Source organism: Wasmannia auropunctata, unplaced genomic scaffold (genome assembly GCF_000956235.1).
Source record: "Wasmannia auropunctata unplaced genomic scaffold, wasmannia.A_1.0 LD335737.1, whole genome shotgun sequence".
NCBI lineage: Eukaryota > Metazoa > Arthropoda > Insecta > Hymenoptera > Formicidae > Wasmannia > Wasmannia auropunctata.
This window is the reverse complement of record NW_012027153.1, coordinates 567,777-582,925: the sequence shown is the minus strand read 5'-3', so window position 1 is coordinate 582,925 and position 15,149 is coordinate 567,777.

Genomic DNA, 15,149 nt, shown 5'->3' with positions numbered 1-15,149 from the left:
CATTACTGCACTGAAAGGCGTAATCTTACTTATTAGTCATGTATTAGCAGTAAAGTTATCTGTCCTTGGTTAGAGTAACAAAAGTAACTTCCGTCGGATTTTAAAGAGTTTTACAAAGATACGAAGGAAAAAAAAATGAAGAGACGAAGTGCAGAACGAGGGGAGGAGATTTTTGACACGGTCGTCATGAGGGATTTAAGAAGACGAGGTAATGTAGCGGGACACGTGGCAAGAATAAATTCCGATCGGGACCTTCCGTCGCCCTGCACTTGTCAACGCGAAGCTTTCGACGCGAGTTTACGATAAGAGCGAAATGAAGATTCCTTCAGGAAACTTTGTCCGGACTCCTGCCCGTCGTCGATTGGATTCATCCACCTTCGATCGGTCGCAATTCCGTGCTCTCTTCTCTCTCTCTCTCTCTCTCTCTCTCTCTCTCTCTCTTTCTTTTTTTCTCGGTCGCTCAGCTTTCATTGGGTCCCGACGAATTCTTAGAGAACCACCGAGATTTCGATACGTATTTTATCTCCGCGCACGTCGCTGCGACAGACTATCGAGATGACCGGCTTGGGGACCTAACGAGATCAGTAGCCGCGGTACGCGTGGCGAGAATAAATTACGACGGAGCCGTTTCAGTCATTGACTGTCATCGAACATGCTGTTAAACACGCTTACGACTTTAGATCGTAGTCGGCACAATTATGTAGTGCATAACAATGTCGAGAACAAAAAATTACGAGTCATTTTTCTATATCACGACATTTGCAAAAAAACATTAACGTACATCTATATATAAAATTTGTATTACCTGTTTATTAAGTTATTCTTATTAATGTGTTATTACTAAACTAAGGAATACGTATTAAATAATCGATATTAATACATCTTAATAGTATGTCTTTAAAATAACTTTCCATTCAGAAATCCTATATAAAATTAAAATTACTCTTAAAGGTAACCCTTGTCAAACTGTCTCAGATATCTGATAATTAATACCCAATGTCAGTTAACCCTTTCGTTTTCACTGTAATTATATACGTATTATTAACTTTTAGAGGGCGGGGGGTCTATCTTTAAAATCTTACAATAAATCTTACCTTTTCTTAAGTAAAATTTATTATAATTGTATTCTTTGCTTCAAAATGTGATATTGTTTTAGAATCACTATAGTGATTTCTCGTCTTGTAAAGGTTAATTATAAAATAAAACTACACTGCCGACTATGGTTTATATTTTCATATCTGTGAATATACATATATTAATTCCTTACTATATTAATCCATCTTATATAGATGGTTAGAAAGACTTTACGCTTATATGTATAGACAGTATGTATTTTGATATATATATATTTAAAATTCGATAACGTAAAGTATCATCATCTTTCATTTGACACCGTTATGATTCAATGATAAAAGTTATCATGAATACAATAAAAGCTTACAAACTTATAACTTTCTTAACATATTTTAGTTAAATTTAACAAAAAATAAAAAAATTTGTATTACGTATAATAACTTTGCAATGCAAATACATGCAATTACATAGTTGCAATAAAAATAACGCGTAAATACGTCATACGTTTTTATGAACAGCTTATTTATCATACACAAAAATATAAATATTTTTTGTAGCTAAATTTTGTAATTAAATAATTTTGGAATAAAAGTGTTAACACTTGCAATATTAAGATGTTTTGTTTGTAAATGTTAACAAGAAGTTAAATATTATTTTTCAAAAAATTAAATTAAATTATTTTCTGACTAACAATAGTTTTCTAGAAACATGAGAGCTACTTTTATCTAATGACTCTTCTCTTACAGGATAATAGAATTTTTGATACACTTATTTTTGCGCGCTAAGTACACAAATAGTCCTTCCCGCCTTTCGGCAACGCCAAGCGTTGAATAAAGTACAGTTGAAACTTTCTCGTTTAGTGACCCAAATGTTTCGTCCCAAATGCAACTTTGCAGCGAGCGCTCGAGCCCGCATCAGCTCTCGCAACGAGATTCTCGAAACTCGGGGATGTTTTCGAGAGGAATTTTTGTCCCCTGTTCACGTATACGGCGACCATCGACGCGCGCGATCGTCCCGCAGCGATCTAACGAGATCAGCAGCGCCGGGGACACGCGGTGGGAATAAATTCCGAACGGAGACGTTCCGTCATCCACTGTCATCGGGGTCCTAAACGCATTTACGATAGAACTAACGGAGGAGGAGGAAGGTTACCCCCGCCTTCCTCGACCGGAATGACTGTACGACGTAACTCTCCTTCGTTCGCTCGCCCGCTCGCTCATGTTCGATCGATCGTAATTTCCGTCAGTGACTCACGAAAGAAGAGAGGGAGTCGCCGGACAACCATGTACACACATACATAAACACATACACACACACGAAGGCGTGCGCGCGCGCTTACACGTTACGTGCGCGAGGAGAAGACAGAGGGTGATAACGCGGGGGCTGACTAATCGCCGAGCTAAACTACCCGGTAGTCCTCCCCCGAGCTTGGTCTCTTCTGAGAATCAGCTTCGGAGAGGAGGGTTGGGAAGGAGAGCCTCGCGCGCGTCGTGGGTTTTATCCGCCGTTTATATTCCGGCGTCGAATAGGTGCCGTGAACGTCGCATCGCGCTTGGACGGTTGACAGATATTATCGTGTCGTTTCTCGACGAGACGTAATAGCGAGATGAAACGCGCTCCCTTCCCTCGCTGCAGCGTCCTCGAGACGCGGGCGTCCTTGTTATTATCGGCCAGACGTTACTGCTAATCGGCCGAGGACGTCGTTAAAAATTCGCCATCCGGCCCGAAGAAATGTGAAAGAGCCGAGAGCCTCTCCGGCGTGCTCATCCCGGCAAAACGGCGCGCCGTAGACGTTTGCTTACACATTACCCGCTAAAATCGCGCGAGTTTGCCGCGCGTATCAGCGTATTACTTGATATGTCGCTCATAAAGCGGAACATTTTCTTGTAATATCGTTGCTGCGTCGTCGTCGTCGTCGTCGTCGTCGTCCTCGCTGCCGCCTATAATCGTGCATCATACGTCGACCACGTATCGAGAGACAACGGCAATCTGTCCGTAAAATGATTCGGCCCGAACTGGCGGACTGGATGCCAGAAAATCGATCCAGAATGATATTACTGCACGTGCACACGCGCGCTTGGCGCGCATCCAGATACGTTTACCGATGGGATATTTTTCCGCATGGCGGAACACCGCTGAATGCACAATAAACATGGAAAAGCTATTGCGCGATGTGCGTCCACTTACACATATTACTCCGCTACGAGAAGTTTATGGCCCTACTTTTGTCAATCCAGTACGCTGAGACTCTCGACTCTCGCGCGATGCCTACTTCATTTCAAATGTAACAAATAGCGAAGTACATTAATCAATCGACATTGGCTCCGCAAACTTGGATGGATCTTGGCCTATTCTGAAGATTCCCGCTTTCGTTTTACGATCTAGACATTTGCAATAATAGATATTTCCATGTGATGTGCTTGCCAGCCACATGTATAACCCCTAACTAAAAAAGCTAGGAAGATTTCTGTCGAGATCTCCTTAACTTACGCAAATTATGAATTAATATTCGTATGTGAAATGAAGGATCCAACTCGAAAATTTTCAAATCGTTCATGGAGCCACGCAGCATTCCTAGCAAAGTATAAAACAGCAAATAATGTACATACCGATGTACATATGTATATGTGTTAACTCCGGAAATAAAATTAATGTTGACTGCCACAGTGATTAACTTTTCAGTGGCGCTCTGGTAGTCACTGGCGTTATCGCAAATTTTTAAAATACTTTGTAAAAAATAAATATTTAATATAAAATATTTAATATAAAATGTAACATTTTAATATAAAATTTCTAATCTAATATAAATAGTTAGATAACAACGTAAAGTAAGAAGTGTACAATTCAACACGTTATTCATAAAGATATAATCTTATTTAATCATTACACAATATCGTATATACTTATGGTAATAATAATTCTATTATGGCATACAGCATACACGATAAGACATACGTTATACATAAAACTCGCAGGGCAGGCAATGTATCAACCTTGAATCAAGCGGAATTATACAGCTCGACAGCGAAATGCATTGTATTAATTGTGCGATCGGTAAAAAAAAATAATTAGAAAAAACGACACATACGCAAATAATAACTCATATATCAACTCAAAAAGTAATGATCCATGCTTGATACTGCTGCTTTAAGAAAAAATAATTATTTTGTTTAAAGATATTTCGTCATTATCAAGAAATGGCAGGTCTTTTCTTAACTGATGAACTATAAATTATAGTCTATAACAAACAATATTAAATGCCTTGGCAACCGCCTGCCTGCTATTGAAAATTTATCGTGAAACAAATCAGAACAATTTAAGACATTCTTGGAAATGACAAGATAGAAGAGAAAATAATAGTATTTTATATCTTAAAAAATCGTTTAGTGGAAGGTTACTAGCTGCAGCGTTTCGTTTCGAAATCGATTAGCGGGAAGTCGCTATAATAGTGGCCAAAGGGTTAAAGGCGAAACATTTCGAATACAAGACCAAAACAGAACATCTATAATTGCAATACATCTACTCGATTTCATAACTATAAATATGAGTAAAGTTTCCCAATTTGTCAATTGCGAATGTTAAAGGATTGTAAAAATATTCATGTTATTGTCCCAACTTTATTTCAACATAGCTGTCCCGCCACCTCGATATGACATATACGCTCGCTCTTCTCAAATTTATACGAAATAAGGTCCTCCGAGAGCATCAAATTCATCCCCGCAATCTACATCTTATGCACATGTATTGCATATTACGTAACCAAGGTTTGTTCCGTCGCCCTCGATTTCACCAGCGTGGTTCATCGTGCATCGCGCTAAATTCGCGTCGCGCTCCCGTACCTACCTATTCAACAAATCGCCGCCGCAGCGAAACCGTTTCCGCTTACTTTCGGGACGCGCCCTCGACTCGTATCATTCTGACGCCGTCGTCGTAAATCGCTAACACGTACTGCGCGATCCTCGGGAGAGATCGACCGGCAAGTCCCACGGGTAATGACCCGCGCCGAGGAAATAAATGTAAAGATTGTCTAGGAGATTCCGGACACGCGTGACCCGCGACTCGTCCGCTCCCGCGACCCCCTCGCTTCCCCCCGCCCTTCCTCATCGGCTCTCTCTGCACGGTCGGAAGTTACACATCTCAGAGGCCTCACCCTCCCTTCCACCCCCCCCCTCCCCCCTCGTCTCGCAGCTCGCTCCTTTTCAGCGACTATTCAACGACCATGACCAGTCTCAACGTCGCTCTCGTCATTCTTGCGAGCCGGTTCGAAGAGCTACCCCCTCGAGAGAGGGAGAGAGAGACGACGGCTCTTGCACGGTGCAACCTGGTTGGCGCACCTTTGACCCCAACATCCTGCATGCAGGTTGCGCGAAGAGGTCTGCAGGACGTTTAATAGAAATCGAAGGAGGTCCCCCTCGTGCCCCTCCGCGCGGATCTTCCTGCTAAAGCCGGTCTAGTTTTGGCGCGGCTCCAAAGCGCCCGAGATACATCTTATCTTTTCCGCAGACGACGTTGACGAGATTCGATCGCCGCCGCCCGTTCGCTTAAGCCGCCTCTAAAATGTGCCTGCCGGATATATACCTAATGCGGACGCGGCCGCCGTCGCCGCCGCCGCCGCCGCGCCGCCGCGACGGTGTCCGACGTGCGTATTCGATCGGGGCCTAAAAGTCCTAAAACGGCCGCCAATCTCGCGTCTCCAATTCTCGCTAATGACACGAAATAGATCCGCCCGGGGTTTAACAGCGTTAAATAGCGTCGTATCTCTAGCGACTCTCCGGTTGGCCTGCACTCGTTCGCGAGAGTTGCCGTTAACCAGAGAGCAAAATCGTCCCCCGGGACGTTCCATCGCCGCGACTTTGCGCGAGTCGCGAGTGTCGAGTACATTTATCGCTAAGTACGTGCTACGGCGGCTTTAACGACGCGCCACGGGGATGATAAACGATAAATTAGCGGGAGAATTTTACTCGCGTCGGCGCGGCGCGGCGCGGCGGCGGGGCTGGCCCGGCGACTTCGATCGAATTATTCAAATTCGGGCTGTAAATTGCATCGGACTCTGGCGCTGGTAAGATACCTCGCGAAATTGAGCCGTATACAGCGTCGTTCAACAATGCCAAGCCGAGGAAGCATGGCGCTGTAACGTACAGTGAAGATTACGACCGTTACTGGTATCCGAGATCGGCATAAGTCAAAGTCTGTAACGCAATAATTTTGGCATTTTAATATCATTTGTCTTGCTTATCTTAAGAAACGATACCATAAGAAATCTTACAAATACCCGAAAAAATATATCTCGCAGATATTGTGAACATTTATTATCTTGAAAGACAATAAACGATATACTGTCTATACCATTAAATAAAGTAATGATAAAAATGTCGTAAGAAAAATAGCATTTAACAGTAATTACAAAAAATTATAGGATAATAATTATATAATAATAATAATAAAATTATATATAGTTATAGATAATAGAAATTCATGTCATTATAGTTACTAATATATGCGAGAGAATACAGAATTAAATCCGTTACGGTATATCGAACTAAATTTTTCCGTCACGTGTGATCATTTTAATGCACACTCGTCATAAATAATTAACAAGCATAACGAAATTGTTACATTTTCACGAGATTGTCTTGTCATTGTTAAAATCCACGTGAGAAATACCCGAATTGGCCGTTATTCGTGAGCAATACTGTACCAGACAGTTCGCAAAGGCTGCGCGGGCAAATCTTCGTGGAGATACGAGATATTTCGCAGTTTCGCCGGCGTAATTGCTTTTATCCGATTTATATGAGAGACGTTTAAAAGCGTCGGAATTAATTCGGACAGTTGTTTACCGCTTCCCGCGGTGCGTACTCGAGCGTTCTCGAGTATCGTCAAAGTCTATCTCCCAACTCGGCCAAATTCTGCTCACGCGTCTTATACACGTAGATCGGAACCGCTACCGGTTTGTTCTATCAGGAAATTGGACTATGCGAGTAGTTCTCCTTTGCCCCCTCGCGTTATACCTCGCGTATGAAAAGAGATCGAGCTTCTGTATAATAAGGGGAAATAAATATATGGAGAAGCTGCGAGAGCGATCCGCGACGAACGGTCTCGCATGAATTTCAAGAAGAAAAGAGCGAAGAAGGGCTAACATAAAAAAAAAGAGAGTAAAATCTACATTCTTGTTACAGCACACTCTTCAACAAAATTAAAGGGCCACCTAGTAAAAAATGATGAAGCAAATTTATGTAACTTTGCGAAAAATTTTAAAATAACTTTAAAAAAGCGTTTTGAAATTTAAAGATTCTGCTTCTAAATCTCCTCGTGTAAATTTTTCAACGATACTTTTGCCCCGAATGTCAGTTCTAAATCGACCGTGCAAGGTTGGAAAATCGTGCAAAAAAACCAGTTTTGAGATCATACGGAGTTGAAAACACGCTGCTACATCCTGATCGTCCAACATTCACATATTTTTACATTTCACATTTTTTATCTCATAATCATATTCAAGTAGAATTTTTGAACTTTAAAAATTGTTACATGACTATTTTTTTCACAGAAAAAAATTGTATTTTGTTATTTTTGTCACTAATTTAGAGCAGCCTTTTAATTTTATTGAAAAGTTATACAAAATGTAACCTGATATATGAATATAAATTTATTGACTTGCTAACAATTACGATAAATAGCAAACTTTAATTTTACTATAAACGTCTAAAAACAATATTGGAAACCTGATAATATACTATTCTGTTGAGGTAATACTTGTTTAAATACATATTTATTGTTCACGCGTCAATAATTACTGGAATGATTTGGTATACATGAGCATAAATACGCAAGCAAATAGGATGGTCGCAGGATCCTGGTTGCAAACGGAGGACCGGATCGTCTATTAGAGCTATTAGAACCGTTAGACGCTTTGCCAGACTGGACGCCAGAAAGATTACGCAATTAGGAAATGGCCAGCATCCAAAAGCGTATCTCTCCACCTTCTCGAAGGCATTACCCCACCACCGCCGAAGTATCACCGTCTTTCTCCCCTCAGGGGTTCAAAGAGTCTCGAAATATGTTCAAAAATAGTACAAAGTATACATAAGGCATATAGTAGCAAAACTCGTTAAATTCAAAAACAAACTGAGATGTAGTGCAGCGACGGTTCTGCGCTGTGACGTTAAAGCACTTCTACTGCAGCGTGTGAGAGCTTTTTTTCGTAATAAAAAGTTTCGTTATGGTCGAAACCCCTGTGTGTTTTGCTATGAAGTTCATTAAATCTAACACTGACATGACATTTCATATAACTATATTTTCATTAACGCGAAGTTATAAAAAATAAAGAGAATTTATTTCTCTATTTTAATCATACATATATATTGTTAAAATATACGATACTTTATATATGTATAAAGAGAACTGTAGTTTCAAATACAGAAATATTTTTCATTTAACTTCAAAAAATGTCATATTTCAAATTTCAATAAATATCATAAATGCCATTGCACATTGACTGAATATATCTTATACTACTAGTAGGTACTTATATTATTCAGATATACAAAAGAGAGGAAAAATATTTTTTTAATACTTTTAAATTCTAAACATTAAAATCTTAATATTGCATACGTTAGAAGGATTCATTTAAATTAAGAATTAGCAACCGATCTCTTTTATAATTCTAAAAATAACATAATATAAATAATAAATTTAAAGATTTGTCTAAAAGATATCTCTTGTATCACCAAGGAAACTGATATATTTACATTCAAAGTATTATTATTACATAAAATTTAATTAAATTCAAAAACTACATTTACGAGAGGAAAATCTCGTAATCGAAGCATAAAAATCAAGACGCGTCTGAATATTTTTTACGATCGTGATTTTATCGTCAGCGCTTCTTGTGTAGATTTCCCTTCTTTACTGCGAGAAGCCCGGAACCTCAATATTCCAGTATCGTCCGAAATATTTCGATGACGTAACGGAGAACGCCATGAGCGTGGGCCATCGTATTACGTTATTCGCTTTCGTTGATGCATTGGTATGTGTGCCTGTGATCTCCCTCCTTCATATAGACGAGCATAAAGATCCATTCGTATATTTGCACGTGGCTCGAGCGGCCCACATCTCTCGAAGGTCGTTCACACTCGAGGGACAACGACACAATTACTCCACATGAATTCAATTTCTGATATAATCAAAATGAACTCACACATCCAAGAAAGTCTATTTGCAAAAACGAAAAGCCGCTTAATTATATATCTTCACGGATACTATTCTCATTTCTGGACGACAAGACAATACTCGATAAAAAATATAAAAAAATAATGAAATATATGTATAATAAATATATGTATGTCGAATAAAGACAATTTTTTTCTTTTGTAAAGGTTTTAGATAAAGAGTGTATATTTAATACTGATAGTAATTATTAAATTATGAACTCTGACATAGAAATTGTATTTTCGATATAAACAACAATTTAAAATTTAAGTACCATATTCAATTTTAATTCTGTATAAGAAGAGAAAATTTATTTCATATATTATCGTTAATTTGTTAAATATACTTATGAATTTTGTTTTTGTATTTATGGTAAATAATCTCGTTATCACGTACGAATACAAGAATTATAGTATGACGTAACGAAAAATTGCTACGCAATCTTAATTAGCCTCAAATTTTATTTAATTTAAATGCTGATTAATCTTAAAATGCTAGGACATTAATGCGCTTTACACTGTTTACTCTTAAATACAATAGCCGCCTCGAATGTGATAGATAGACGGTTGCGTAATATTGCGTATTCCATTGCAGACAGATATTTACTCGCTTGTTTCGGCAACCTTATCTGGCCGGGAGCGATCATTTGTATTCACGATGTATATTAGCCGATCGGTACACGCATTGCGTCTCGCATAATCGCGAGGAATATATGCATTGGAAACGCGCGCGCGCCTACGCCCGCGACCGAAGTCCCACAATACTGAAAGCCAATTTCTAGATTTGACAAATTTCGGAGGTATTAGTGACACGCACACGCGACAAACGTATACACGATAGATATGTATGATTTCCTGCTTGCACGGACTTTGGAGAAAATAATGCTTTTATCGTTAAAGCTCTTCTACCGTACGATGTACAATGTCGCTTCTATTCGTTAATTCCGTACATTCTATGTACGCGTGAGCGTAGGTTGGCACGGGACCAAAGCTCAGACAACGTGCACACAAACGTAGAATTGAATTACAAAAATAAATGTGCAACACGAAGACGCCAAATGCGATACAATCGGACGACTTCTGTACAAAAGAAACAAAGTGTCACTGACAAAGTTGAAAAATCGGCCATTGTAACTGCGGTAATAAGGTCAACTCGATCTCGATGAATAAACGACTCTATAATTTATGTTAACGTTCCGCTCCGCTATATCAACGCTTTTTCTATTAGTCGCCTTCAGTGAACAAAAAATCGATACAAGTATCGGAAAAATATACAGGCTGAATAAATGAATTATACTGACTTTCTAATATTTTATGAATTTGTGCCGAAGTCACACAATCTTGTTATGATAAATAAACTGTTAATTACTGATTGAATTCTTTCTAGTCGACGTTATTTAATTTTTACTGATCAGCGCCTTTTATAAAGCGTCATTAAACTATTATACCTATATACTATGACCTGATAGGACAGAGAATAGAAACTCTGATTTTTTTATTCTAAATTGGAATTGCATCGTATTACAAAACTGTGCTACAATTTGCACTTCTCTTATCGCGATTTATGAACTATTTACTCATAAATGTACAAAATCAATTATGACGAACGCTTCCTTTATTTCTGATATAAATCTTAAGATTTAATACTTTGTTTTATGTATACTGCAATTAATGTTTTCTACGTGAGGAAAAAGCATGCATTTTAATTAAAATTAATGTTTTGATAAGCTCTCCTAAAACTAAAATTATTTTTATAAGGTTCGATAAAAAGAAGTCCGAGAGAGGGACGGTCTCGAAAAATTTTAATCGTACAAATAAGCGTGGGATCTAGCTTGCAACTCGAATTCGTGAAACACATCCCGCATCTGCAACGGCCGCCTTCAACGTCGTACTTATGGTTGTCAGAAACGATCGCTCGTACTCGCGCGTTCCCTCCTCGTTGGTACACGCGCCGCGGCTCGCATAATCGCGAGGTTACTCGCGTTAAGAAGGATGTGCGAGTTAACTTAGCTCGTTGCATTAGCGGAGATGAACTCATTCCGCCTATTTCTCTCTAACTCTTCATCTCTACCTCCGTCTTTCCCTCTCGTTCTTCCTCTCCTCCTCCTCCTCTTCCTCCCCCCTCCTCTCTTTCTCTCTCTCTCTCTCTCTCTCTCTCTCTCTCTCTCTCTCTCTCTGTTCTCTCTCCTCCTAGCTATCTCCTGGTTCCCTCTCGCGAAATGTACTATCCGCTCGTCTCCCTGGTTCCTCTCTCTCATACTACCATCCTTCTTTCTGGACGAAGGCTATGCTCGCTCGTTTCTCGCCACCACCCACCGTCGAGTTTCTCTTTATCTATGGCGGATTTAACGAACCTTGAAAATCACGTCTCGCGAGATGTTTACTAAAGTCTCATAAACGCCGGTATCGCGCCGCGCTGTGCAACCAAATTCCAAAAACGATAGGTATAACGAGCGTCGCTGTCGCCTGCGAGCGGCAGTCCTTCGCGGAGGAGAGCTCTACGCGGCGTTCTCGAATACGGTTATTTGCATTTTACGCAAGGCTTAAACGTTAATTCGTAAAGGAGATCCGCTACGCCGACGCCGCACCGAGTCGATATACGAAAGTTTCGAGACGACTTTAGCCCCTTAACGCCAGAGAACTTCCTTCCGCGAGACACGGACAACTAAATTACTAACGAATCAATTAAATCTTGCCCGTCAATCTATAAACGGTGTCAACTAGCGCTAACGATTCGGTGGGTGTAAATATAGCGATTGAATTAAACGCGACTTAAGATTCGGAAAAGCGATAATTAATCTCTTTCTAGCCGAAGTATGCGCTCTCTCTCTCTCTCTCTCTCTCTCTCTCTCTCTCTCTCTCTCCTCCTCTCTTCTTTCTTTTTCTTTCTGAAAATATAAAGGAAATCAATGTTTTATAAGTGTTTTATTCACCCAGATCGGTTTAACTATTTTTAGACTGTGAAAACAAATTACAAAATTAATTAAAAAGTAATATGCGGTACTAAGAAACTTTTATCATAACTTTTAAGCCAATTTAAGTAATCTTCTTATTTTATCAATATATGCTATCCAATGATTGCAACAGACTAATATCTGATTTGCGTATACTGTTAAGTATTACAGAATATACAATATTTAATAACGACTTGCTGTGCCAAATGTCATCAATCATCTTTAAATATTTAGCAGTATGATGACTTTTTATTATATAGTTATTCAACTTTGTTGTTTATCTTTAAAAATAACTTTATATGTAAATATAAAAAAAAACTTTAGATATCAAATGAAATATTTTTGTTTGAATAAAATTTAATCATCGCGACTTTTAAAATCAATTTTTATCACGGGTTTACACTGACAAATAAATTCTTTTACTATTTTAATCTTTCACATTTCTATATTAAAATATAGCCATTTACAACAATCAAATAACATGAATTTTTTCAAACCATCAAAATCTATATTCAATTATAATTTATAAATACATTCCTTTTTTAAAAAAAATATTCCAAAATTTTACAAATATTTGGAAATAATTATTATTTTAAGCTGCTACTAATTCAAGCAAAAAAGAATTTTTGTCATTTATTTATTTTAATTTATTAAATTTATTATTTATGATTTAATTCATTAAAATTGAATTGTAAATGTGTTCATTACAATCAGACTGTCTTTCGCTACCTCATCGCTACAGGGATGAATCCAAAGAAATCCTACTGATTTCTTGCTAACCTTATTTGCATCATGAGGTCATATTCTCGTTCAGGATTTACGGGAGATTTATGTTCCTTCGAATTTAAAAAAATTACATCCGCACCGACTCGATTTCGCGAGTGGCAGCGAATTAACTACTTAATCATGCGAACGTGTGCGGGTCACGACCTCGGATTAACCTGAATTACAAAGATAGATTCGAGAAAATTATACATCGCCGTACCCTCCATATCACGCGGGAACGATACACCGCTTTCCAATTGGGGCGGTTTAAAGATCCGCGGGATGAAATATTAAATCTGGAATACGGGAGCGGCCGATGTAGCGGGCGCGCACACACGCTCGTAATATCGTCCGATTAATAATGGCCGGTGAGCGGCCTCGGCTCCGGAAATACGTGAAAGCAGGCACGAGTGGCTTCATACGTCCGTCGTCGGCACGAAAATGCATTTAATCTACTTGCAAATTAATGTTACACGCCTGTTGTACGGTCTATTTTGGATCAGAGCCACGGATCTGAGTGACGTATTACTACACCCTTCCAGCTGAATTTTTGCACGCGATTTTTCTTCTCCGCCTTTCTGCAAATTCACGAGCTTGTGTGTGTGTGTGTATGAATTGTGACCTAGTTAATACAACCATTTTATACCTTGGACTTGTAATTAAACTTTATTACTACTTCCTTACATTATATGTATTATATAAAATACATTTGAAGGCTGAACACGGAAAGAAAAAAAGTCGACCTACATTTTAACTTCTCCCTCCAAGTAGAAATGATATAACTGGTCCGCGAATATTATCGGTTAGATATAATTATATAACTTGTAATTTTATTTAGATTAAAATTCTGTTATCACAGCGCTTGACAGTATTCATAAAAACTTTTCAATTAAGGCGAATCAATATCGAACAATGTATATGCGTACACGGGAGATCCGAGAATCTTGGACCGTAATTCTAACGGCAGATTCTTTGATTTTTCATTAGATCTGTCGCTAGAATTAATATTGAGATTTCCATAGAGCACAGCCTGAGGATCATTTAGAGAAGAAGGAAAGAATAGAAAGGAAGAAACGTATAGCTTTCTTCCATATATCTTTTTTTTGCAACGATATTTTCCTGCGACGTACAATTTCCGTGTACCTATCTTTTCGGTAGTGGTAGGCAAAAAAAAAAGACGAACTCGATCGCGATCTGACTTTGCGTGCTGCCCCAATTAGTAGCGCGGTTGCTCCCATTTCCCGTTCGCGATGTCGCGTGTCGTGTGCGAAAATTGTTAAGAAAATTTAGGCTCTCTCGGCGAGGCAGCGTAATCGGGCGAGAGCATGCCGATCGTGCACGACCATTTTGCTCTACAAATACACTTTGGCTGTCTATATCTGAGGAGCGAGAAGGAGAGAGGGAGGATAATTTTCGATGTTACGGCATAAAAATGGTTGAGCGCGAGGGCGAAGAGGAATCCACCGCGGTAATTTTGGCCGGCTAAGTGGCGATCCTTTCTTTCTCCTTATCGTCTCTTTTCGGCTACCGTTCGGGATTTAACGTAATGGTTAGACCATGTACGACGACCACGACGAGGTCAGATCCCAATCCCGGTCACGAATGAGTCACGATCCGAGTCGCGCAGTCACGAAGCTGCCGCTCGACTTCTACGCGGGTCTCCCTCTCTCTTTCTCTCCCTCGCGATACCCCATTATGTTACCTTCCACGCCTCCTTAATACGCTTTGATTTTCTTCCCGTCGTATCCCGTCGTACGATCTCCCTTCGCTTTTGTATTGCGTCCTTGCGCACCCTTTACCTGCATTACAAGTTTGTCACGCGTATAGAAGTTGCGTAGTCGAATTCTGGACAGGTTGAACTTCGTCCGACATTTTTTTTTGCACATTTATTTGTCCGTTTTTTATTTGCTGTTTTATCTTTTGTATACGCATAGCTAAAATTGTTATGTAGCTATTTTTTAGATAAAGTTCTTACCTGCTTTTCAAAAAAATATATATAAATGACAAATTAATTTATCTGAAAAATTCGATAGCTTAGATGAACGGTAACTTAATTTAATAATTTAAAAAATAACTGTATTAATACGAAACACGTTAATACAAAAATAATAATAATCTATGCTAGATGTATATATGTATGTATGTGTGTGAA